Below are 23,969 nucleotides of genomic sequence, written 5' to 3' on the forward strand. Positions count from 1 at the left end.
ACAGAATATGAGCCTCGCATGTAATTGTTTTACAGTTTGTATTATTGAGTTCCGCAACTCAATATAGGTGACCGGTAATGCATGCTTCTAAATGTATGCATTCCTTGTGAATGCCATGCTTAGCTCTGTTGACAATGACTGCAGTCATTGCCAGCAGAGCTAAGCATGGCATCCAAAAGCAATGCATAACATTTAGAAGCATGCATACTGGTTTTGGCATGTTTTCTAGTGTGACATTTTTACATTCCTATGATGCTTAATCTCTCTCACAGGACTGAAAAGACAGCCTTCGATGCCGCAAGAAGCTTACTGCAAGAATGCCACTTCAACAACCACTGTACAGCAGCTTGTAAAAATACACTTAAACTTGCCTCCATGTCCATGCTGCTTTGGGTAGCTATGGGGGCTCGAGAGCGGGTATGGTGGCGCTGCGGCGCTAGAACTAAAATCCCTATATAAGAAAAGTACCGCCATCCTTTGATAAACGCCGCTTCTCTCTCTCCTGTCCCTCCGATTGGACGATGATAGTGCGCGCTTTTCACTTCTTTATATTTTTTTTTCCGCCTCAGAGCCATGTTGAAAGTCCTCTGCGCAGCCGCAGTCGCCGGTGGCGGCGCGCGCCCGGGCTGAAAGCTTCAACGTAGACTTTCTAGGTGCGCCACCGTCGACATGGCTTTCGCAAGAAAAAAAAGTAAAGAAAAAAGCAAGCGCTTCAGGAGAGGAGGCGGCGGAGGAAAGAGTAGATGGCTGTACTTTTCTTATATAGGGACTTTAAGAACAACCAGCGCCGCGAGCAGCGGCCGTGCGCGTAAACACGTCGCCACTTGTTGCAGGCGCTCTCCCCGCTTCTGCCGCGCGCAACACCGGCCTACTGGAGCAATGTCCGTGCAAAAGCAGCAGCGCGTTTTATTTTAAGGATTTCGCAGATTTGAAAGCGTGGAATAGTTTTTCAAACAAAGCAGTTCGCTCCGCTGGGATGATCTTTAACGCCAGCAATCATGTTTACGGTGTTAGAGAAATTATGAGTGCTGCGGACCCCTCCGACGTTGTTGGTAGATGTGTTGCGCAAATGAGAGGGAATAAATTTTAATGAAAAGGATGGCTCAGTGGCCTAAGCAGGACTAAAGGTCATTGGCGGGGTTCACAATAAAGAAAAGAAAAACTACACAATCAAAATAACCTGCCGGTCAAGCCAAAAGCGTTCACTTGGACGTGCGACCGCACATCACGTAAGCAAAACGACCGTTATTTCGTTCGCTCTCTTTCACTCTTTTGTTTTTTATTATTCGGTTGTCTTTACGCCCAAGGCACATTGTGGGAGAGAGCTGCACAAGTAAGGCTGGATGCCGAGGGTGGTGTAAACACGCCGCGACCCTGGCTGTGTTTGGTTTGGTTCTTCAGAGGCTGCCACAGGCAAGCTACGGGGCTAAAAAAGACAAGGTTCATGACAGCAATGAGCAAATTTCCAATGATAGCAAAACAAGACAAAAAAACGCCAAAAAAATTTAACAGCGTCTTTGTTTGCCTCGCCCGTCGCACGGCCCGGATCCACGCGCTCCCTTTCGTAAAATTTCCCAGGAAATTAATCAAATTTTATCTTTAGGAGCTTACCGGCGGTGTTTGCGTAACTTGCTCTAGCAGTACACGCAACCGTACACAGCTCCACTCTTTTTTGACCGCGATTCTGAGTCGTTCTTTCGAGGTGCCATGCTTTCGCCCGCACACGCTCGCGCTGAGCAACGACTAATTAGTAGCGCTCCGTGTCGCCACTTGTTCAGCTCGAAGCTGCAGATCTCGAGCCCCATAGTGCACTTCACAGAACATTGCTGGCATGTAATGCCCGTGCACTCAACTCCAGTGGTCTGACATCTATGAGTGAAAAGGCCTGACCATGGATCTGTTCCAATGTTCATTTATAGTTTTCTGATCAAATTTATGGTTCTGGTAAGGTAAACAAGCTGGACAAACACATTGGGACTTATATTATTGATGGTGAAATATTTCAAAGCTTGTTGATGTTCTTTCATGAGATTAACAGCCCTGACGCTTCAGAACGACTGGTATTGCCAGTGCGATAGATGGGCGTGAACACTTAGCCTAATTGGACAAAACATTTGAATTTTGTTTGTGTTAACAATTGGTTAGGCCCATTGAACACAACTGGAAGTCCAATTGGAACTGGAGGGTTTCGCCAATGGGTGAACTGGATTCACCAAGTCTCATTGGTCAAACCATCAGGATTTTGATTGTGTTACCAATTGGTTAAGTTGGTTAGGCACATTCAACACAACTGGAAGTCAAATTGGAACTGAAGGGTTTTGCCAACCGGTGAACTGGGTTCACCTTTAGTGTAATTGGTCAAACCATTTGGATTTTGATTGTGTTACCAATTGGTTCTGTTGCAGGCCCCCTTCAAAAGAATTGGGGCAACCAATTCGATCCGTTGGATTTTTCCAATGGGTGTCCCTAAACCCAATTTGAAATTTCCTATTCATTCCAAATGGATCCAATTGGAAATTCCCAATTAGTCTGGGCAACTTTTTTTACTGATTACAGCAGTGGGACTGCCGCGGCTACACAAGCTTCCATTCAACTTGTCATAGAGTAGACAGTCCAAACACCAGCAATCGTACTACTTCAGGAACTCAATGAGGCCCCCATTACTCTACGGGGGTATCGCGTATTCGAAACTTCAAAATCCACAACTACCCTTATCAGTAAGCACCTAGCAGCGCGCCAACATGAAGGTTGCAATTGCAACATCCCACACGAATATGTCTGCATAAGCATGCATGTCCTTAACGTTGGTACGGTGCATTCGGACAGGAACATGCACACAAGAGAAATACGAATAAGTGGTAGACTGTCTACTGGAGCTGTGGCCTTTGTACCAGCATGTGCGTTTACAGCTAACATTTCCCCATGTAAATAGCTGACGACACACTCAAGTCGTCGTTCCAGCATGTAGCCATGTCTTTTAGCAAGGTTTTCAGCAGAGTGAAGACGTTAGTTCCTCTCACGAGGCTTCGCATGCTAGTGAAGTCAAAGGAGATCATAAGTTTGTCTCGTATTCGGTGAATAACGAGAGTTAGTAGAAAAAATATATCATAAAAATTATACACTTTACTCTTTCTGTTGACAAGTGCTTCGCTTGCACCGTGTTCCCTCGGACCTAGTAGATACCACAAAATAACTCAGACTGAGCAGTACTCAGTCTATGTTCAGGACCTCACCGAGCCTCAACGCCAGTTACTTTCTGTTCGAGCAAAATAGAAGGAAGGCATCGACAGTGTGTGTGGCCATCATTACATGGTGTCTTTAAAAAAGTACACGTCCCTTATAGCATCAAAATGGTGGTCAAATCCATTTTTGGACCAGCAAGGAATTTTCGGGGGACTTCAGTGATCACAATGTCTCTTGTGCACATGCAACCGTCATTGGGATTAATTCAAGGAGAGATCTGTCAGCGATGTCTTCTCGTTGTTACCCCTCAAGACCAAGAGAAACCCCAGAGCAACAATCACTGGGGCTTGATATGCAAGTTCAAGATGAGGCAGCAGAGTCTCCGGCGGATGACCTACCTGCGACAGTTCCAGATGCCGTCATCGAGGCTCTCGTAGCCGTATGTGAGAGCCCTCTTTGAAGAAAGCAGGCACGGGGACGCAAATAATTTTATGTACAGAACAAAGCAAAAAAAAAAACTGCAGATGAACTTGAAGGAAACCATGCGCACCTATGTGGGCCTACGCGAGACATCTACAACAGCGAAACGGAACAAGACAGTCTTCTCGATGACTACGAGTCATTAATGAATCAACTTAAGAACAAATTCATGCAAGATGGCTCTTGACAAAATAAAATCCAGATTCTCACATTGGCTGCGCAATCCTGGTCGCGGAATAAAATTATAAGGTTCTTTGGCACATCTGAGCGACAGACGTGAGGCATTGAAACTCAAGTATAATTCCCGAGTCCCGAGTGTGCCGTCACAGAAGAAACGTTCGCCTCTAAGCAAAGAAGTTACTTGTTCGATCCAACAATAATGTGAGGATGACTCAGTGCCCCACTACCCTCCGGGGAAAGAAGACGTTTGCGCGGTCGTCAAAAGCGTTTGCTGTCAATAAATTTAAACGAAATGTTCAATTAGAAAGAAACTTCAAAAATGACTTGCGGTTTTTCCATGTTAGCCATCCTTAGACCCGCACATTGCGTGTTAGCAGGAGGATGTGGCACACACATCGTAAGCGTCTGTATGCAGCATCAACATTTTAAGCTTATGCTCCACGCTTCTGGATTGAGAGAGACCTGCGAGGAGCTACTGCGAACAGTTTGCCAACTGGACAGTGAGCCATGCATGTTCGACGACTGCAGCCAGTTGCCCCGGAACAAAGCACGGCCAAACTCTGCTCAGGAACAGCTTGAATATTGACGCCGAAGACAAGGAAAGCATAGTAGTTAAGCGGTGGGTGAGCGGCATGCGGTGCAGTCTCGAGTCACTTCTGGTTCCACTTGATGAGTTCATTGAAAGGTTCTTGGAGACGCTGAAGAAACTCAAAGGTCACAATTTTGTTAACAAACAACAAGCGCACTATTTCAGACAGTTGAAAGCAAACCTAAGCAACCATGAAGCAGTTCTGTAAATGGATTTTGCCGAGAATTATCACTGTGTAGTACAGGATGCAGCGCAGCAGTTTTGACTGGGTCAATATGCAATATGCCATGAACAAAAGCAGTGCACAATCGCCTAAATACGTCGTCGCACTTATTGCTCTTAAATGTGCTGCGCACCGCAGGCCAGTTTATTGTCCTTTCTGTACTCTCAATTTTTATATGACAGAAATTGTCCACCACGGGAGGTGCATTTGTTACTGCAAGACATCGGATGCAATGAACGTATGCGAAATCAATAGCATGCGTTTTTCACTCCTGCGTGCCGACACATGTAACAATGAGTGCAATCACTATAAACACACATGCACAAAAATACTATTTGGGAAAACCGCAGGGAAAAGTACCTGGTGCCCTTATTATTCTTTAACGCAAAAGTGACAAAGTCAAAACTGTAATCCTCTAGGGGGATCTGGACGAGTCTCCGCGATTCAGGATATATGGTCTGACTTTGCTGGCAGATATCACCAATAAAAGTTTTGATGTCTTGCAAGATCCACTACAGCCCTATTGAATATCCCAGCATTGCCCATCATTAATTTTATGCTGGGTATGCTGGAAAGAGTGCTGGGCATGCTGTAATTTATTGTGGGTATGCTGGGTGGATGGTGGGTGTGGTGGTAAATGGTGGGTAGCATTGCTGGAATACATGCTGGGAATAGATGCTCAATGGTGGGTGTGCTGGGTGAATGGTGGGTGTACTGGGTGGACGGTTGGATACATACTGGGTGACCTGTGCAAATGATGGGTGTACTGGTTGGATGGTGGTATACATACTGGGTGATTTAGTAAATGGTGGGTGAATGGTGTGCGTGCTGGGTGAATGGTGGGTGTACTGGGTGGATGGTGGGACACATACTGGGAGAAAATGGGTGAATATATGTGACATCGAGAACATAATAGGTGACATAGGGCAATGGTAGCAACACAGTGATGATGGCGCGTGCACGATTATTGATTTGCCAAACGATATCACTGCAGGTAGTCCCATTTTTACTTACATAACCGTACATCCACGTACTTAAATTACATACACATTTATTCAAGTATTATTGTAAAGATTTGAGTATTTCATGTTGGTTTTGTCCACAATAATTAGGTGTCACTGCTTTGCCACTTTTTGTAGGTAGTGGGAGCTGGTCAAGCTGCTACAGTGTCACATTAGCTCCCACCATTTTTGATGTACATAGAGCACCTAAAATAATTATTGAGTTGAGTTCAACTTAATTGGGAACACTGATGGTGATGGCAAAGAATTCTAGGCTTATGTATGTGCTATTTCACTGCACTGGCTATGGTAAACTGCATGCTTGACAGTATAGTGGGAAGCACCACCGCTAGGCTTTCTTAATGGGTGTTAGATCAATAGCAGACAGGGAATCCTTATAGCAAATAAAATTCAATTCTAACATAATTTTTAATGGGTACAAATGACAATCATACATGTGGCATATAAAGGAAAATATGATACTGAAAGCTTTCTAAAAATGCCCTATTAATTCTAATATAATTGAAGGGTGATGTTCTTCAAGGCAGCTATATTGTAAAAGTGCACTGTTGCAAAATTGTTTTGCGGGCTGTAGATGATGAGCAATATTGCATGAATTAGGTCATTTACAATGCTTTTTTAAATACACTGTCTTGGCCTCTACATCTGTGTAGTTTCAAGACTCTTAGCATATAGATGCCAACAACAAAGTATAAGGAAAGATGTTTATTTCCGGACATAAACATTGAATATTGAAGCTCATATTGTCAACACATAGCACAGTCAACTTCACCCAGTTCCGCCTTCCAGCTTATCGAGGGTTATTTTTTCAAGGTCCAATCGGTCGCGAAATGAAAACCAGTCAATATCTGATGGCGCTGTATGCAGATGTGTTGTGCAGTCTTTAGTATGCCCGTCGAGCGTGAGGTCACAGTTGTTAATTCTGAGTGCAAAGTGAGCACGTAAACATGCCTCAAACAAGTCTCCTGCTAAGTGTGAAGTGCGTGCTGTTATTCGATTTCTGCATGCTGAGGGGTGCAATGCAGCCGAAATTCATTGACGAATGAGTAATGTGTACGGTACAACTTTCATGATAGCAAAGTGCAGCACTGATGCAGGACTCAGACGTTCATGATGCAGGCGGGCAGGGAAGGAAGCAAGTGTCAACCGATGATCTTGTTCAGCGAGTGGATCAGGCAATTCGAGAAAATCATCGGTTCACAATTTTTGTAGTGATTATTCGTTTCCCGAAATTTCAAGGTCAGCTCTCTATACCATCGTGATTGAGAGACTGGAGTACCGCAAACTCTGTGCAAGGCGAGTTCCCACGATGCTGACCGACCATCACAAAACACAGCGAATGGGCGTAGCTTTAACATTCCAGTTCCAGTGCAACCATGATCAAGGATATTTTTGAAGAAAATTGTCACAGGGGACGAGTAATGGGTCAGTTTCAAAACTGAAGATAAAAGAGCAATAGAAACAGTGGATGCAATTCATGCAAACAGTGGAAGTGAACCTTCTCCAGCAGAAAGTGTATGGCTACTGCGTTCTAGGAGAGCAATGGTGTTCTCTAGGTGGAATTCGAAGGATGTATGTTCGAAGGATGCATGTGGCACGACCATCACTGCAGCCTCGTACAGCGCGACTCTTGAACGTCTACGAAAGGCCATTCAGAACAACCGAAGCGGAATGCTGTCATCAGGCATTGTCCTTCATGACAATGTGCGGCCGCACAGTCCAGCTGCAACTAAGAAGCTCCTACAGTGTTTTTGATGGTAAGTGCTTGATCAGCCTTCGTGCAGCCCAAACTCGGCTCCCTCTCATTACCATCTTTCATTATATGACACGCTGGCCAGGACAGGAGTTTGACTCGGACAATGACCTGCGGACCAGTGTACAGAATAGGCTGAAAGCACAGGCGGCTGCCTTCTATGACGAGGGTATAGGAAAGTTGGTACCACGCTACGACAAATAGCTAAATGTTCCAAATAGAACAGTTTTGATTTTCACTGTGGTTATCATTTCGTGACCGATCAGATCTTGAAAAAAAAAACATAGCCCTTGTACTTTTAAACTCCTAAAGAAAAGCCACCCTTCTAAAGAAGTGTAGCAAAAAACAGAAATGCCTGGAACTAGTCTGATTGGAATTGTAATATTGGAATATTTCCACCCCCTTACTTAGTAGCAACACTAGTGCAAAAAAGACAGTACAGAAAAGAAAGTTAGTATCTACAAATATTTTGCTGTCATGTAAACAAAGCAATTGATGTAAAGTATACAAAGCAAGATACAAAGTAGTCCGACTAAAATGCACAAATACTGCTTTCCAAAATGGGGCTTAGTGAACCAAGGTATGCCTCTTTTGCGACAGCATCGAAGCCATAGCACAGAGTTGAAAAACTACCTAGCACACATGCTGCAATAGGACAAGGGTGTACACTATATATATATATATATATATATATATATATATATATATAGCAGCCAACCAATTTTCAGAAACACACACATATATATATATATATATATATATATATATATATATATATATATAGCAGCCGACCAATTTTCAGGAACTGACGGAAGTGCATAAAAATGCAAACTGGACACGCAAGAATAGAAAGCAAAACAACAGCTAAACAAGCTAATTCACAGGCAAATTTTATGGAAACCAGAAGGCTGCCAGCAATTAAGTAATCAGTCATCAGTAAACAGTCTCGGGCCTGATTACCAGTCATGGCCACTAAATCGCAGCAACCTTCTTACGATGGCTTGTCACTTGCCACTATGCCATCCAGTCGTCCCAGCTACACTGGTAGGCCTAATGTGCATTATTTTGTAGAAACTATGTGGTGGAAAATTAGTTTGACACTAAGTCAATGTATCTTCTTGAAGCACTCGAACTGCATGTGGAAGTCAGAAATAATTTGGCAATGACAAGGGTGAGGATGATAGCCCTAAAAATGAAGACTTCAATTAGCTTGCGGCTACAAGTTTTACGACATGATGCGTGAAAGTCATAAATGTGAAGCGAAATTTCTATATGGCTTTCGAAATTCGTCACACCATGCATATGCCTTATGAAGCAGGCATAAGGAATGGCTGGGAAGTGGCTCTATGGAGCACTGCTTGGATGACCAAATTATCAAGCAAGTCTAATGGCACGTACACACTAGCGTACACACTAGCGGCAAAACGCGCGTGGCGCGCCGCTGCCGGCACGACGCACGCCGCGAAAGCAGCCGCGAAACAGGTTTTGCTTGCCGCGGCAGGGATTCCTCGCTGGACCGATTTTTTGCGGTTTTGCCGCGTGCCGCGGGTGAAGGAGACCAATGAGAGCGGCCTGCTTCCGTGACGTGCGCGCGGGAAACTGGTGTCATGCGGACCCGCCCAACCGCTTGTTTCGTACTCGCGTCCGGTGTTAGCCGGAAACTCGTTTCGCACTATCATCTGCACGCGTCAGCTCGGATAGTTCGAGAAGGGGGGAGGTGTCTATGCTGTCACGTGACTGTTGCAGTGGCGCGCCACCGGTTGGTGTGGCCGCCCTGCCGCAGATTCGTTTTGCCACCGCTTGCGCGCCGCGTGCGCTTTGCCGCTAGTGTGTACGCGCCACAATAGAACTTACATTCAAAATATCAGTAGGTGACTGTAGTAATAAAGCATAAATAAAGCAGCTGTAGCCAAAAACAGCGATTATCACTAAGATCACAGATAAATGGACAGAATATTACTCACTATACGTCAACAATTGCAGTTATAAATATGTCAGTCGCAGCCCTCTACCATCTGAGTGGAGAAACGCACACAAGTACAGCATCCTTTGCATATGCTCATGCCACATACATTGTTCACTGCCCTTTGGAACAGCTTTGGCACAAGTCATCTCATTTGTATAGGAATGTAGCAGCTTTCATTAAATGTGGACTGGTGCAATTTACACAACAGTGGATACAGCACAGAGCACACGATTTTACATTACTAGCAAAATATACAAGTGATATCCTTTGTTGAAAATGATCGAATGTGAAAATGTGAAATGAGAATGTGAAAGGAATGTGAAAATGTTGAAATTTTTTGATTCGGCAATTGGCTGTCCCGCTATACTTGGCTTTATCCACACAACACCCACTTTTCTACTAGAAGCTTATTTACCCCCCACAATAGAAAAAGAAAATATAGGTTTTTAAAGATGTCATAAAGTGACCAAACAGAACAGTCAGCTCTTCTAACAGACTTTCGCTTCAGAAAAATGTGGGCAGGAAGCTGCAAGCTAAATAAAATGACGAACATTAAACTTCCAGGTACCAATAGGACAAACGTGTTTCCAGAAAAAGTGTCTTATGCACAAAATTGCATGGCCTACACTGTGACACTAAAGAGATACTGATTCAGCTCAGAATGATAAAACGTATCTTTGAAATACTAATTGCATTGATTTTGGGGCAACAACTAGGCTGATTATTAGAAGAGAAAATGACGATAAAAGTCTCTTTTTTGAATTTCACACCAGAACCCCAGTCAGTGTGACATCACAGATTGCAAAACATTTTTTCACATTTAGGCCATTGTAATTCAGTAAAAGATGTTCAAATTTCCTGAATTGAGTCATTGGCTCTTTTAGAAAGCGATGCATCCATTTCTACTGATAAAAATTCAATTAAGGTCGAGTAGATGCTGTCAAAATCTATGTAACGTCATGGCAAGCTGGTCCAACAATTTCAAGACAGTGTCGCCACTTCACATTTTTCAGGCACACACAGCATCTTCTTATAGTACGGGTGGCTTAGTTTGTAAGTTGTGACTAAATGTATGACCTACGTCTCCCACCAAATTTATTTACAGGTATGTTAGACTGATCCGGCACTGATATTATGGAAGTCCATCTGATATTTTTCGTTGGTCGTCTTGTTTTATGTTAACATACATCTAGCATAAGCATACTGAACAGCTAAATAGATGTTTCTCTTCCATTAGCACTTATTCCGTGTGTTATAGCGCCGCATGTCTGTTTTGGCACAGCCCACATAGAGTGACATGCTCATTATTGCAGTAACAACTTCAACATCTGCTTCCATAGTGTTGATGGGCAATTTCACAGCAAGAGACATGCATTCCACTTGGTAGCCCTCAACACAATAGTACTATGGTGTGCTTATCGCAAATAGTACAATGGTGCAATTGTGCTGCGCTACCAGTCCCCTTAATTCGTAAAAATATGTTCATACAGCATCATATCACAACTACGAAGTTGAAACTGCAACCCTCAAATTAACATAATCATGACGTAATGAAAACAGAGAAGCGCACCTCTTCTCCTAAGTTAGCTCTGCTGATTGCTTTTCAGGTCACCTGAAGTTTTCGTTCACAAACAGGCGCGAGTGACCCTTGCTGCTGCCACAATGATCTTTTCCATGAAAACTACCGAAGTGGGAACGTGGTGCTTTTTATGTTTAAATTCACTCAAATGTGAAAATGCACTGAAAGGAACATGAGATTAGATTCGCTTTGACTGCTCGCAAAACTCTTAATTTCCATTCGAGGAACCTCTGGGCCCTGCAGAACCCAGTTTGGGAACTCTTGTGATGGAAACTGCCTCAAAAAAGAAAGAAAAGACAAAAAGATCAGGCAAAAAATTAGGTGTGGTGGAAAATCGAACTCTAGACTACAGTGTAGGAATTAGATACTACTGCTAAGATGCCTCTGTAAGCTGCGTCCTCAGTTGTGGTATTAACCGCTACCTGCAAACTGTTCAGGCCTATGCTGCATTATTTTTGTTGATTTCGGTATTTTAAAAGCAGATTCGTGTGCGCATTACGCACATTCTCGTCTAACTTATTATTGCGATAGCAATTATATGGACACTTAAACCGAATTTCGGCCGTCGTCGTCGCCGTGAGGTTCCCTATAGATAAAATCTTCGCCGCGTGCCGTATGCCCGAGCGGAAGCGTGCGGGGACGCGCGCTATCACGGAGAGCGAACGCACTCAATCTCCCACACGCAAGCAAGGAAGCGGGAAGCCAGCGCCGGAGGGAGGGGGGGGGGGCGCACTTCCACTCTGCCAACAACCGCGCTCGTCGCTCGCTCGCACCGTCTCTTATCTCCACACGGCTCTGACCTTTATGCGCCGTGCATTCGCCGCTCGGTTTCCGTTGAAGCGATAGACCGCACGTACCTTCGCCGCTGCGGCGTATCCGCTTGCTGCCATAGTTTTGACGGTCGTTGTCTGCAGTCATTCAGTGTGATCTAGTGATGTTTGTTTGTGCGCGCTCACACCACGCTTGTTCATTCAGTTAGTAATAGTCGGGCCACATTTTCCAACGCACGCTACACATGCAATGCTGCCCGGATCGGCAGTGCAGCGCTACAGGTGTGTCCCTTCGCACGCGCTGCCCACGGGCAGCGCTTCTCATCAACACCACCGTTTCACACGCACCTTCTCGTGGTCATCGAGTCCCTCCTCATGTCGGTCTACTTACGCCGCAGCACACCTGCTTACTTAATTAGCTCATGTTTACTACAATTCATATTGCTACCAAAGCCGCTCACCTTACTTCGTATGACATTGCTGTGTTGGTATCGCATTCATTGCTTCGCCCTTAGGGCGAAACTGTGACATTTTTTATCTGCAACGTATTTAATGTGCAGAGCCACTTGTAAATGACTCTCGTTACAATAGAGCAAGCCCTTTGCTGTGCTGCTACTAACTGGAATCGAAGTGCGCTGCAGCACGTACTCCTCCCTCGTTTCTGCAGGATCGCCCTTTGCACAGGTGACGACGGGGTGGTATACATGAGTGATAAGCAGCTCGGTACGTGTTTCAACCACTGCATTCTGAAAGCAGTGAAGATATTCGCGGAATGCAGTTGCAGTAGAGCGTTCCCCTTATGGATCTTCCATTCCGCCGTAGCTTTAGACAATTTTGCTTTTGGTAATGCGGAACAACTAAGCATATTTTTCTCTTTAGTGTCCCTTTAATCCCTTTCAATCTTGTTTGGGAGGTCACAAATGAACATCTTTTCTTGCACAAAATCTATGCACAAACAGCTGTCAACAATGTCATCAGGCAGGAACGCGTCCCGCGTTCCATCACAGGAAAGAAAACACTCCTTTATGTAAGGAGGAATGGCACGAACATCTGCTATAATTACGGGTCTGCAGATGACAACGCAACAGCCTGTCTCCTGAAGCACAAGTATCTTCTCAATTCGTGCATAGTACCCAGCATCCGTCCGCACAAAGGTTGTATCAGATTTTGAAGGTCTTCTGAATCCAGTGCTGTGGAAAACTTGCTTCTTTTGCACAAACCGCTCATATTCCACAGCAGTGGGCGCAGCCACTCCACACCGACCATACACTGCATCCTGCTCTTCGGCACTCAGCACTGTGTTCGTGCCTATGCCCAACAGCGATAGGCCATCCACACGCAAAAAAGATTTTTACAGGTGCATATCCAAGGAAGCCATTGCACAACCTTTTTTCTTCAGAAGCTAGAAGTGGACTTGCAAGCACACGCTGTAGCTGCTGGAACATGATGACACGTTCTACAATTTGGTCCGGAAGGCCCTTTGCTGCAGAAATCTGCCGCAGAATGGTGCCATTGCCCCTTCAAAAACGAAAGCAGAATTTGCCCAAAGGGGCCCAAGGGAACGAGCAGTTTCCAAGGTGAAGGAGTGCATGGACATTATATGTCATGAATGCCACACCATATAGTGCTTCACACCTTGACACGAAGTTCTTCAGAAGAGACTTTGAAAAGTAAGATAGTTTTTAGGCCCGGGCATACGTTAATTTGTTTTAAATATTTTCAGATAAACAATGCATAAAGCCATGTACTCTCATGCTGCCCGGCATGAAAACATGCATACAGGGTTTGTGCATAGAACAACGCTGTGTAATGTTTAGAAGGAATACAGTGCTTTCACAAATTTTAAGATGTAGCCTCGACAGTCTCGCCACATGCAACCACAGCGGAGCACTTTGTGGCAGCCAACAAGAACTTTCAACATTAAACAGAAATTTGCTCTGCATTGCTGGGCTAGCAGGTGCATGGCTTCTAAGGGAAAATAAATAGGTGAAACAACAAATATGAGCACAACAGACAAGACGAGTGCTCTACTCAGTTAGCTGTGTGAACATATACAAGCACATCAAAAATAGGTGCAGAATGCTCATGATAAAGCTCTACAACATGAAGACACCATAACAACTATTGTGCGTTTTTGAGGAGCAATGACTGGAGATTCAACATGCTAACAAGGTCAGTGGTTTTGCGATTTTTCGTGTCTACAATAATAGCCTTTCCCCCTGTCATCACAGAAAACTTCATCGCAGTTAGGACGAGTGCTACAAATAGGAGGAAAGCAGGGGCAATGTGCAAGTCGCCTGTGGTGGTTAGGCTAGCTAAACATAAGTTTGTAAGTTTTGCTTCACACATCACTTTCATGATCAAGATGCAGAGACACCACCCTAAAGGTAAATCCTTTCATCAAAAATTAGTCTTACGTGTGACTACCATATTTAATGTACTATCGACCAAAAAAATTTACGGACCACGGTATCTCAGAAAACGCTAAATATATAAGCAGCCTTTAAAAGTATCAAGTAAAATCGTACATCACAATGTTGTATGCATATACCAGTAGAGGCTGGAAATGGGAATACCAGGCTGCATTTTGAGGCTTCGGAGATATCCAGCTTTTTGTCAGATCCCTTGGTCCGTAAACTTTTTTAGTCGGTAGTACATTCTTAGGTGATGGCAACACTTTGTACACATATGCTTACTTTGTACCAGTCAAGGACTGTATGGACAAGAGTAGTGCAATTTTGATACAGAATTCAGCTGATACATGTCTGCCTATGATTTCATGAGCTCCTTAGAACCTTGTGTTCAATGTTATCACCTTTAACGAAATGTTTTTACAATGGCATTACTGGCACCAGTTTTAGCATGGCTTCCATCCTGTGTCACACTTTATCATGCGCTGGCAGTACAAGTTTTCAACTTTTGTGCACACAGACAGTCTTAAAAAGTTCTTAGGTATGCTATTAAAAGAATTTCCTTTAACATATTGTCGCAATGCAGAACAGGACAAGCAGGCAAGAGACGATGACGAAGTTGTGTTCTTGCTGCTGGCGCTTCTGCCGCTATGTTCTAGCGCCAGCTGGTGCCTTCAGCATTCGCCTTTCATAAACGACATTTGTGCTTGTTTCCGCCTCACAACATTTTGGTGGAGGTGCGGGGTACCAACGTACCAACACGGAGCTCCGCAGCGGTCGCCGCGTGAGCCCTTCCACGATGACCGATGGGCAAGGCGCCAGAATGACCGACCCCCCACCTCATGTTGTCCCAGCCGCGAGAACCAGGGAGCTTCATGCACAGATGGTACGGACATTGAAGACTGGATTTCCTGCTACGAGCGTGTAAGCGAAAATAGTCGGTGCGACGCAATGATAATGCTAGCGAATGTGATATTCTACCTCCAAGACACGGCGCTATCATGGTACGACAACCACGAACCAGCTGGGATAACCATACAGCTCATAACCAGCTGGGATGTTTGCAAGGAGAAGCTTCTAGACCTCTTTTCAAAGCTCTTTGGCCGTCAGCTGGCAGTGAAGGAGGAGCTATAGACCCACGCTGAAACGTAGACAGAATCTTAGGTGGCATATATTCAAGATGTCCTCGCGCTCTGCCGTAAAGTTGACAAAGACATGAACGAGACAGAAAGATTGGCCACATCTTGAAAGGAATAGCAGATGACGCATCCAACCTGCTTACCAGCAAGATCTATGACGCGGTAGACGCGATCATCAAAGAGTGCAACAATTTCGAACTGATTAAGGGTCACCGCATTACGCGGCAGTTTAACAGGCTACCGAATTCAGCTTCGACGTCTTTGTGCTAGGACCAGTCACGACCTCATCTGTCGGAATAAGAAAACTTGTTGTGGTTAATTCGTTAATTCGGTTAATTCGTTAAGCTCGAAGTCATGTCTCCAGCCGTTCCTCATCAGCATTGCTAAGACAATGCATGTTCTATCTCGCTTATACAGGCCATTGTCAAAGAAGACATGGCAAATTGAGGCCTCCCGTCTCTCTGCCCCATTCGTGATGCCACTGTCAGTTATGACCGGCCCCACCCAACCACTGCATCCGTTTTCAGCATTTCCAACTCGCCGTCATAACCCGGCTGACTGGAGAACACCGCACGATAGGCAAATTTGTTTCAATTGCTTGCGTGTTGTACATATCACTTGTTATTGCCACAGTCGTTGTCATCCCCCTCTAGGTGGAGCTTCCCGTCCAACCGTCCAGATCAAGGTTCTCGCCATTTCTCTTAAGTCTTCCGGCTATGAATACTGACAACATACCACCAACCTTCCGTACCAGCCGGTCACCATCGCCCTTCAGTCGTTGGCCTCGTTCGCCACAGGCCCGCCGCTCTTCTTTCCCTGCATTCATGCCACTGGTAAACTAGTCAGTGCAGCTCCTGAAGGTGACGCTGCAACAACGACCTGGCCTGGAAATCCTGATAACTTTGCCTACCCGTGGAAGTATACTAGACGTTGTGGTGGCTGGAGTCCCAGTGAAGTTCCTAAGATGTCTGTAATGAGTGCCACCCTTCGCAAGACTCAGAAGGGTCCTCATTCCTGCTGTACCTTGCACAGTACACATTGCCGACGACCGTATGCCACCGGTTGTGGGCATGTGTACAGCATGAGTAACAATTGCCAGCCACCAAACCACCGTCTTATTGTGTTAGAGCACTGTTCACATGACCTGATTTTGGGGCTCGACTTTCTTTCGACCCATTCTGCCCTAACAGACTGCACTATCGGTGTCGTGCAGTTGGACCTCCCTTCCGACAGCAACTTTGTTTCTGATGCACATTCTCCGTCCCTGTATGCTGCCGAATTCGGCCGGTTGCCGCCTCAAGCAGCTTCTACCGTACTGTTTTAATACTCGAGCACATGTTCCTGATGGCGACTACATCATCTCTCCCCTTGTCGACATTATTCTGCAGCATGGCATCGCGCTCCCAAGTACCGTTGTCACCATTGTAGATAATTCTACTTGGCTTCCCGTTCTAAACTTTGGATGTGTTGCACATGTTCTTTCCGGTAACATGACAGTGGCTAGTCTGACCCCTGTGCACGAGTGCCACATATCTCCGTTCCCGCCCGCTATTTCTGCCGCTGTAAGCCCTATTGTCGTGTGCTCCAGTTCGGCTTGCTCATCCTACCATGACGCCGATAAGATGATCGCTACCGACCTCTCTCCAGCTCAAACTGAAGACCTTAGGCCATACTGTTCAGTTACCGCGATATTTTTTATTTCGATGACCGCCCGCTCAGCCAGACAGCCGTCGTCACTTATCGGCGAGAGAGACACGTCCCGTCCATCACCGCCCCTAACGTGTGTCTGCTGCAGAGCGCAGCACCATTCAAAGCAAAGTTGCAAAGAAGCTGAAGAACAACATCACTGAGCCTTCCGCTAGCCCGTGGGCCTCGCCAGTTATCCTGCAAGGTCACGAAAAAAGACAACACCAGGAGATTTTGTGTTGACTATTGCCATCTCAACAATATCACCAAAAAGGACATGTATCCTCTGCCTCATATCGATGATGCACTTGATTACCTACATGGGCCGAAATATTTTTCATCGATTAACCTCCGCTCAGGCTACTGGCAGATCGCTGTTCATGAGAAAGATCGCGAGAAGACAGCATTTATTACACTTGATGAACTTTTTAAATTCAGAGTCATGCCCTTCGGGCTTTTTGCAATGTCCCAGCAACGTTTGAAAGAATGATGGACTCTTCTCCGAGGCTTGAAGTGGACAACCTGTCTGTTATCTCGATGACGTAATCATTTTTGCTCAAATATTTGAAACCCCCCTTAAACGTCTTGCCACTTTCCTTGCTGTGTTTCGAAACAAATTTTAACTATTTTAAACACAGAACTAACTTTCATTTATAAGTGAGCTAGTTCCATAATAACTTCGCCAATTATTGGACAAGCAATCTGAAGCTATCCTGAGAACATGTTTGCTTTTGTCACCAAACGAGGGCTAAGAAAGGTCTGCTACAATATGATGGATGCACACTGCAAAACAACTCTGCATATGAAGTCTTTGCTGTTGAGACTTTGCCTTCCATGATGCAGGGCTGTTTTATTAACCAAGAAAATAGGTTGGTTGCACGAGGCTTCCTCTGCTTAGTTTGATCACAGTTGCTCAGGATATCCGAAAGAATACAATGCATAGGAGCAGAATCAAACCATTGTTGTCACGAAGAACAACAAAGCCTAGGGAGGTATGTACCTACATGAGCTGCAAAATGAAGAATATTGCTACACGCATCTTGTATTTGGTTGTTTGAACGAGCTGCACGGGCGCCATCACTCGAGAAAAGAGGAGGAAGAACGCACTGGGCTCGCGCTGTGAATCCAACCGGTAAGCACTGCAACCGCTGTTGTAAACATATCCTGTAAATAGTTGCTCGTCTAATTGACTCGTCCTTCGCGTAACGATATATACAGAATGCCGGTAGTTTCTTGTAGCCTCTATGAGACTTGCACACCCCTGTCCCTTGATTTCAGGCAGTCAAAAAAAAGAGAGAAATGACTCCAGGAAGAAGCAAACGTTTACGCAGTGTGCCACGGGACTCGCACAAAATTCACGAAGGACATTGAGCCACGCTTGTGCATGGGAGAATAACCTGTTCATCAGAAATAAAGTAGGTACACATTTACCAACACACCCCTGTCTCTCACCTCAAAGTCACTCTTGAGAAATTAAGATACTAACACAGAGTGGGACAGTAAGGGTACTTGCACAGGTGTACTTGCACAGGTGTACTTGCACAAAGAAGGCCACTAGCTGCCTTAATGACCTTTTGATTTCTTTGCACCTTGCAGAAAAAATAAATTATGTGGCATTATGCACGCCATGTGTCATTTTAATGCCCGTTTTGCCTGTGTGTATGTAAGCAACGAAGCGACTGCGCGTCCGCCGATTGCGGTTTATTCAACCAACTGGTCAAAGATGGCGCTCGCGCGAGCCTTCGCCTCACGCGTTCTCTCCTCTTCGTCGTCTTTAGTTTTCATCACACTCCCGCGGCCGCGTTGAACGTGTGCGCCTCCAGGAGGTAAAGCCGCTGTATGGGACGTCGCACTTGCTGGCCGTTCGATAGTAGTATCAGGAAGGACCGCGCAATACCGTCTCTTCCTTGAAACGCCTTAACGACGCGGCCCATCTTCCATGTCATAGGCGGAGTGTTTATGTCCTCGACGACAACAAGATCGTCGGGCCTTAAGCTGGATGACGGCACAGGCTTGCTGTGGTGAGCAGAGCGCAGGAAAAGAAGGTATTCCTTCTTCCACTGCTTCCAAAGCCTGCGCAGCTGTTCCCGATGCCGAGCTCGTCGTCGAAGGTCAGGCGCATCAGCATTAAGAGCAGGGTTTTCTTGTTCTGTTGGCAAAGTGAAGAGACGCTTGCCGACTAAGAAGTGTGAGGGCGTAGAAACTTCTGTGGATGTGACGTCATCCTCCAAGTAGGTGAGCGGACGGCAGTTAACTGCCGCCTCAACTTCAGCAAGCACGGCGAGTAGCTCGTTGTAGCTCAAGCTGCTCCGTCCCAGGTAACGCTTCATTGCATCCTTAATTGTGCGGATTACACGCTCCCAGAAGCCTCCCCACCACGGCGCACATTCAGCAATAAAGCGGCAATGGATTCGGTGAGAGCTGGCATAGTCTTGAACGTTATCTTTGAAAAGGGAGCACAAATGCTTGGTGCTGCAGCGGAATGTTTTCACGTTGTCAGAGTGCACGATAGCAGGGATTCCACGTCGTGCTGCAAGGCGTCTGAATGCTAGCAAGAATGCTTGCGCTGTCATATCTGTGGTCAACTCCAGGTGTACAGCCCTCGTCACAGCACAAGAAAAAACAACGATGTACACTTTTGCAGTGGATGGTAATTCAGCACGACAATTGAGTGGCCCGCAGAAGTCAATTCCCACCACTTCAAACGGTGTTGCTTCACGAATTATTTCCCTTGGCAAGGGGGCTACAGGGGCAGCTTCGGGAAGTAGGCGCCATCGGCGGCATGCTAAGCACGCTTTCAGAACGCGCTTCACTGTGCGACGCCCCTTGAGGATCCAAAAGCGGTCCCGAAGGTCCAGGAGGGTGAGTTGAACTCCTCCATGTAGGAGTCTTACGTGTGTTGCATCAACCAAGAGGTCGGTGAACCGGTGATTTGCAGGAAGCAAGATCGGATGATTCAATTCCTCTCGGTCGTTAAGCTGCTGTAGTCAGCCTCCTACACGAAGTAGTCTGTCACGGTCGAGAAACGGCTGTAGCGTCAGCACACTGGAGGTGTTGGGAACTCGTTGTCCTTGCAGTAGAGTAGCAGTCTGGGTCAGTTGGTACATACTGAATAGTAAAAACCAGTCAAAAGACGAAGGACAGAGAAGAGACGTGGCACACACGACGACTGGTTTCGGAGGAGTGCACATTTAAAAGGTTACCCAGCGAAGAAGAGACGCATTGCAGTAGAGTAGCAGTCTGGGTCAGTTGGTACATACTGAACTATAAAAACCAGTCAAAAGACGAAGGACAGAGAAGAGACGTGGCACACACGACGACTGGTTTCAGGGGAGTGCACATTTAAAAGGTTACCCAGCGAAGAAGAGACGCATTGCAGTAGAGTAGCAGTCTGGGTCAGTTGGTACATACTGAATAGTGAAAACCAGTCAAAAGACGAAGGACAGAGAAGAGACGTGGCACACACGACGACTGGTCGTCGTGTGTCAGTCGAAGCCAGTCGTCGTGTGTGCCACGTCTCTTCTCTGTCCTTCGTCTTTTGACTGGTTTTTACTATTCGCTGTCCTTCCTCCAAGGCCGTGACTTCGATTGCGAATGCGGAGTGTTGGACAAGCCTCAGTTAGTTAGTGGTAGATTTTTATGGCGCAAGGGCAACTGAGGCCAAAGAGCGCCAAACACAAGGTTGATGGTCGACTCAGGTTAGTAAGCAGTAAAAGATAAGGATAAAAAACAGTGGTGTATAGGGCCTAAAATAATTGAGTAATGATTACATTTGATGATTATGGGCAAAGCGCATGACATTTACAAGGTCAGGCAGCCTCAGCAACAGTCCTTGTCAGGGCAAGGAGTGTGGAGCGCCTGACATGTAAGATAAGAAATCTCAGCCATTTCCTCGGGAATGAGACAAGGCTGAGTTCAATGGTAATATGAAATGGCGCGTAGGAAGCCTACACTCGCTAAAAACTTAAAAACTCTTTTTAGTGAAAACATTTGGTAGTCGCCGAGAAAGAAGGACGGGTGCGGAGGTATCTGATTTCTGTATAGTTCTGGGAAGTAACGTCTCCTGTCTGGTTCTAGCCTCTTGCACATGATTAGAACATGAATGACGGACAGTCGGTCACCACATTTTGGACAGTGCGGAGCTGGAGAATTGTTTAACAGATGTGAATGTGTTGCATATGTGTGTCCTATTCTAAGCCTGCATAGTGCAACCTCTTTATATCTGTCGCATTTCTCGGTAGCATATCTTCCTATTATGGGCTTTATTGTATGTAGTTTGTTTTCGATTGCTGCATCCCATTCTTCTTGCCATTGCCTACGAATTCTGTTTCTAATGTGTGGCCTAAGGTCCTCGTAGGGTACATTGTCTATGTCAATAGAAATACGGAGGGCAGCTGACTGCGCAAGTCTGTCAGCTACCTCATTTCCAGCTATGTTGCAGTGCCCCGGTACCCAGCATAGTGTGATTTTAAGTTTGGATTTATGAGCCGACATGAGACATTTTAGAAGGAAATTAGTCACTGGATTTTTATGCTTTTTACCGGATGACAACGCAGTCACCGCACTGAGGGAGTCAGTGTATATGATGGAGGCTGGTTGTTTCTTCTGTAGGATGTGCCTTACGGCAAGGAGGATGCCACAGCATTCTGCAGTAAATATGCTTGTATTTTCGTTCATTGTTTTTGATTCGGAGAATTGAGGGCCATGTGCGGCACATGCGACAGCTGAGGACTTGGATGCATCAGTGTAATACTCGGCACACCTGTATTTTGCCTGCAAGTACATAAAGTGCTGATTTATTGCGAGCGGGTGCCCATGTTTGCCCACCTCAAGAAATGAGATATCACAGCTAACAGCGTGTATTTCCCACGGCGCAATGGTGTCTTTATGGGACACCACCTGGAGGTTGGAGACCGGTATGTGCAGGCTTTCAATGTGTGACGCGACCCTAATGGGATATGGTGGCGTTGCTGATGATCGCCTCAAGAACAGCTGGGTGTTATTTGTGTCCCGCAGGAGTTCACCAGATGGATGTTCTGCGTGAGAGAGCACCTTAGTGGCATACACTAAGCTTGTGCACTGCCTTCGCCGTTCCAGTGACCATCTGTTAGCCTCAACATACAGGCTGACTATTGGGCTAGTTCTGAAAGCACCAGTGGCTAGACGGAGCCCAAGGTGGTACACTGGGTCAAGCATCTTTAGCACAGACTTTGACGCTGATTCGTACACTACCGAGCCATAGTCAATACGTGACAGTACAACGCTATTCAGAAGGTTCAGTAAACAGTCACGGTCTGTACCCCATGACTGATGGGAAAGGATCTTTAGTAAGTTCATTGCTTTCAAGCATTTCAATCGCAACTGCTTGATATGTGCAACAAAGGTGAGCTTTTTATAGACCACAACACCTAGGAATTTGTGATCTTGTTTAACGGCTATCGTCTGCCCGTTCAGTGTGATGTTGGGGTCCGGCCTAATGCCACGCTGTTGAGAAAAAGGTAAACAGACGGTTTTCCCACAGTTGAATTTAAACCCATTTTTATCTGCCCAGCTTGAGAGTTTATTTACCCCCAACTGAATTTGCCGTTCACAGATGGCCAAGTTGCAGGATTTGAAGCTGATCTGGACATCGTCTACGTAAACAGAGTAAGAGATTGTTTTGGGCAACACACTGCTTAGGGAGTTCATTTTAACTATGAAAAGCGTGCAGCTGAGTACGCCACCTTGAGGAACGCCATTCTCCTGTATGAACCGCTTCGATAGAGCATTTCCAAGACGAACCACGAAGGTGCGTTCGGAGAGGTAGCTTTCTATAGTATTAAGCATGTTTCCCGAGACTCCAAAAGAATGCAGATCACGGAGAATGCCATAACGCCAGGTCGTGTCATAAGCTTTTTCCAGGTCAAAGAATACAGAAAGACAGTGTTGTTTGTGGATAAAGGCATCCCTGACATAAGATTCAAATGCTACAAGCTGGTCAGTTGTCGACCGGCCAGACCTGAATCCAGCTTGACGTTGGTCAAGAAGGCCGTTGTATTCAAGGAAATACACAAGGCGGCGATTTATCATTTTCTCAAACACCTTGCACAAGCAACTAGTCAAGGCAATGGGCCTGTAGCTAGCTGCAAGTGTGGCTTCCTTTCCTTGTTTAAGAATGGGTATGATAACAGCCTCTTTCCAGGCTTTGGGTAGGCGCCCAAAGGACCATATCTTGTTAAACAGAAAGAGGATGGTTATAAGGGTGTATTCATGTATGTGCTTAAGCATGCCATATGTAATCCTGTCTGGGCCTGCTGCTGAGTTGCCACATGTTCCCAGAGCCGCCTTCAGTTCCTCCATAGTGAAAGGGCTATTGTACCCTCCTGTGGATGGCCTTTTATCACGGATAGGTTTCCGTTCCTCGGCTAGCTTGTGTCGCATGAAGGAGTCTGTATAATGTGCTGAGCTGAAGATATATTCAAAATGTGCTCCTATTGCATCTGCTTGGTGTTCCAGTGTATCACCAGCAGTGCTGACCAGAGGCACTGGGTGAGCACTGCGCCCTTGAAGTGCTCTAAGTCTGTTGTACACTTTATGTGTATCTGTGTAGGAGTTTACAGAGGAAAGGAATGAGCGCCAGCTTTCCCGTTTGGATGCACGTCGGATACGCCTGCCATTTGCTTTAGCACGCTTGAAGTCTATTAAATTGTTAACTGTAGGATACCTGCGGAATTTTGACCATGCTTTGTTTTGGTTGTCACGGGCATTCTTGCACTCCGCATTCCACCATGGCCTACGTTTGTTTTATGTCTTATTTGATGTCTGTGGGATTGATTTCTGTGCGGCTTCTATAATATGCAGGGTGATCATGGATTGTAATTCGTCTATACCTAGGTCTACGATTGAAGAAATTGGCAGTTTAGTGAGTTCTCGGAACTTCTTCCAATCAGCAGCCTGTTCTTTAAATTTCCTGTGATAATTTAAACCCATATTTATGTTTCCTGTGTGT

The 23,969-nt window shown here is 45.6% G+C and overlaps 1 pseudogene; it reads right to left on the reverse strand.

Moving 5' to 3' along the window:
• Positions 1-8,535: 8,535 nt before the first annotated feature.
• LOC119440822 (uncharacterized) overlaps positions 8,536-23,969 on the reverse strand; it is a 40,483-nt pseudogene continuing 25,049 nt past the window's right edge.

The sequence above is a fragment of the Dermacentor silvarum genome, chromosome 2 (assembly GCF_013339745.2).
Source record: "Dermacentor silvarum isolate Dsil-2018 chromosome 2, BIME_Dsil_1.4, whole genome shotgun sequence".
Classification (NCBI taxonomy): domain Eukaryota; kingdom Metazoa; phylum Arthropoda; class Arachnida; order Ixodida; family Ixodidae; genus Dermacentor; species Dermacentor silvarum.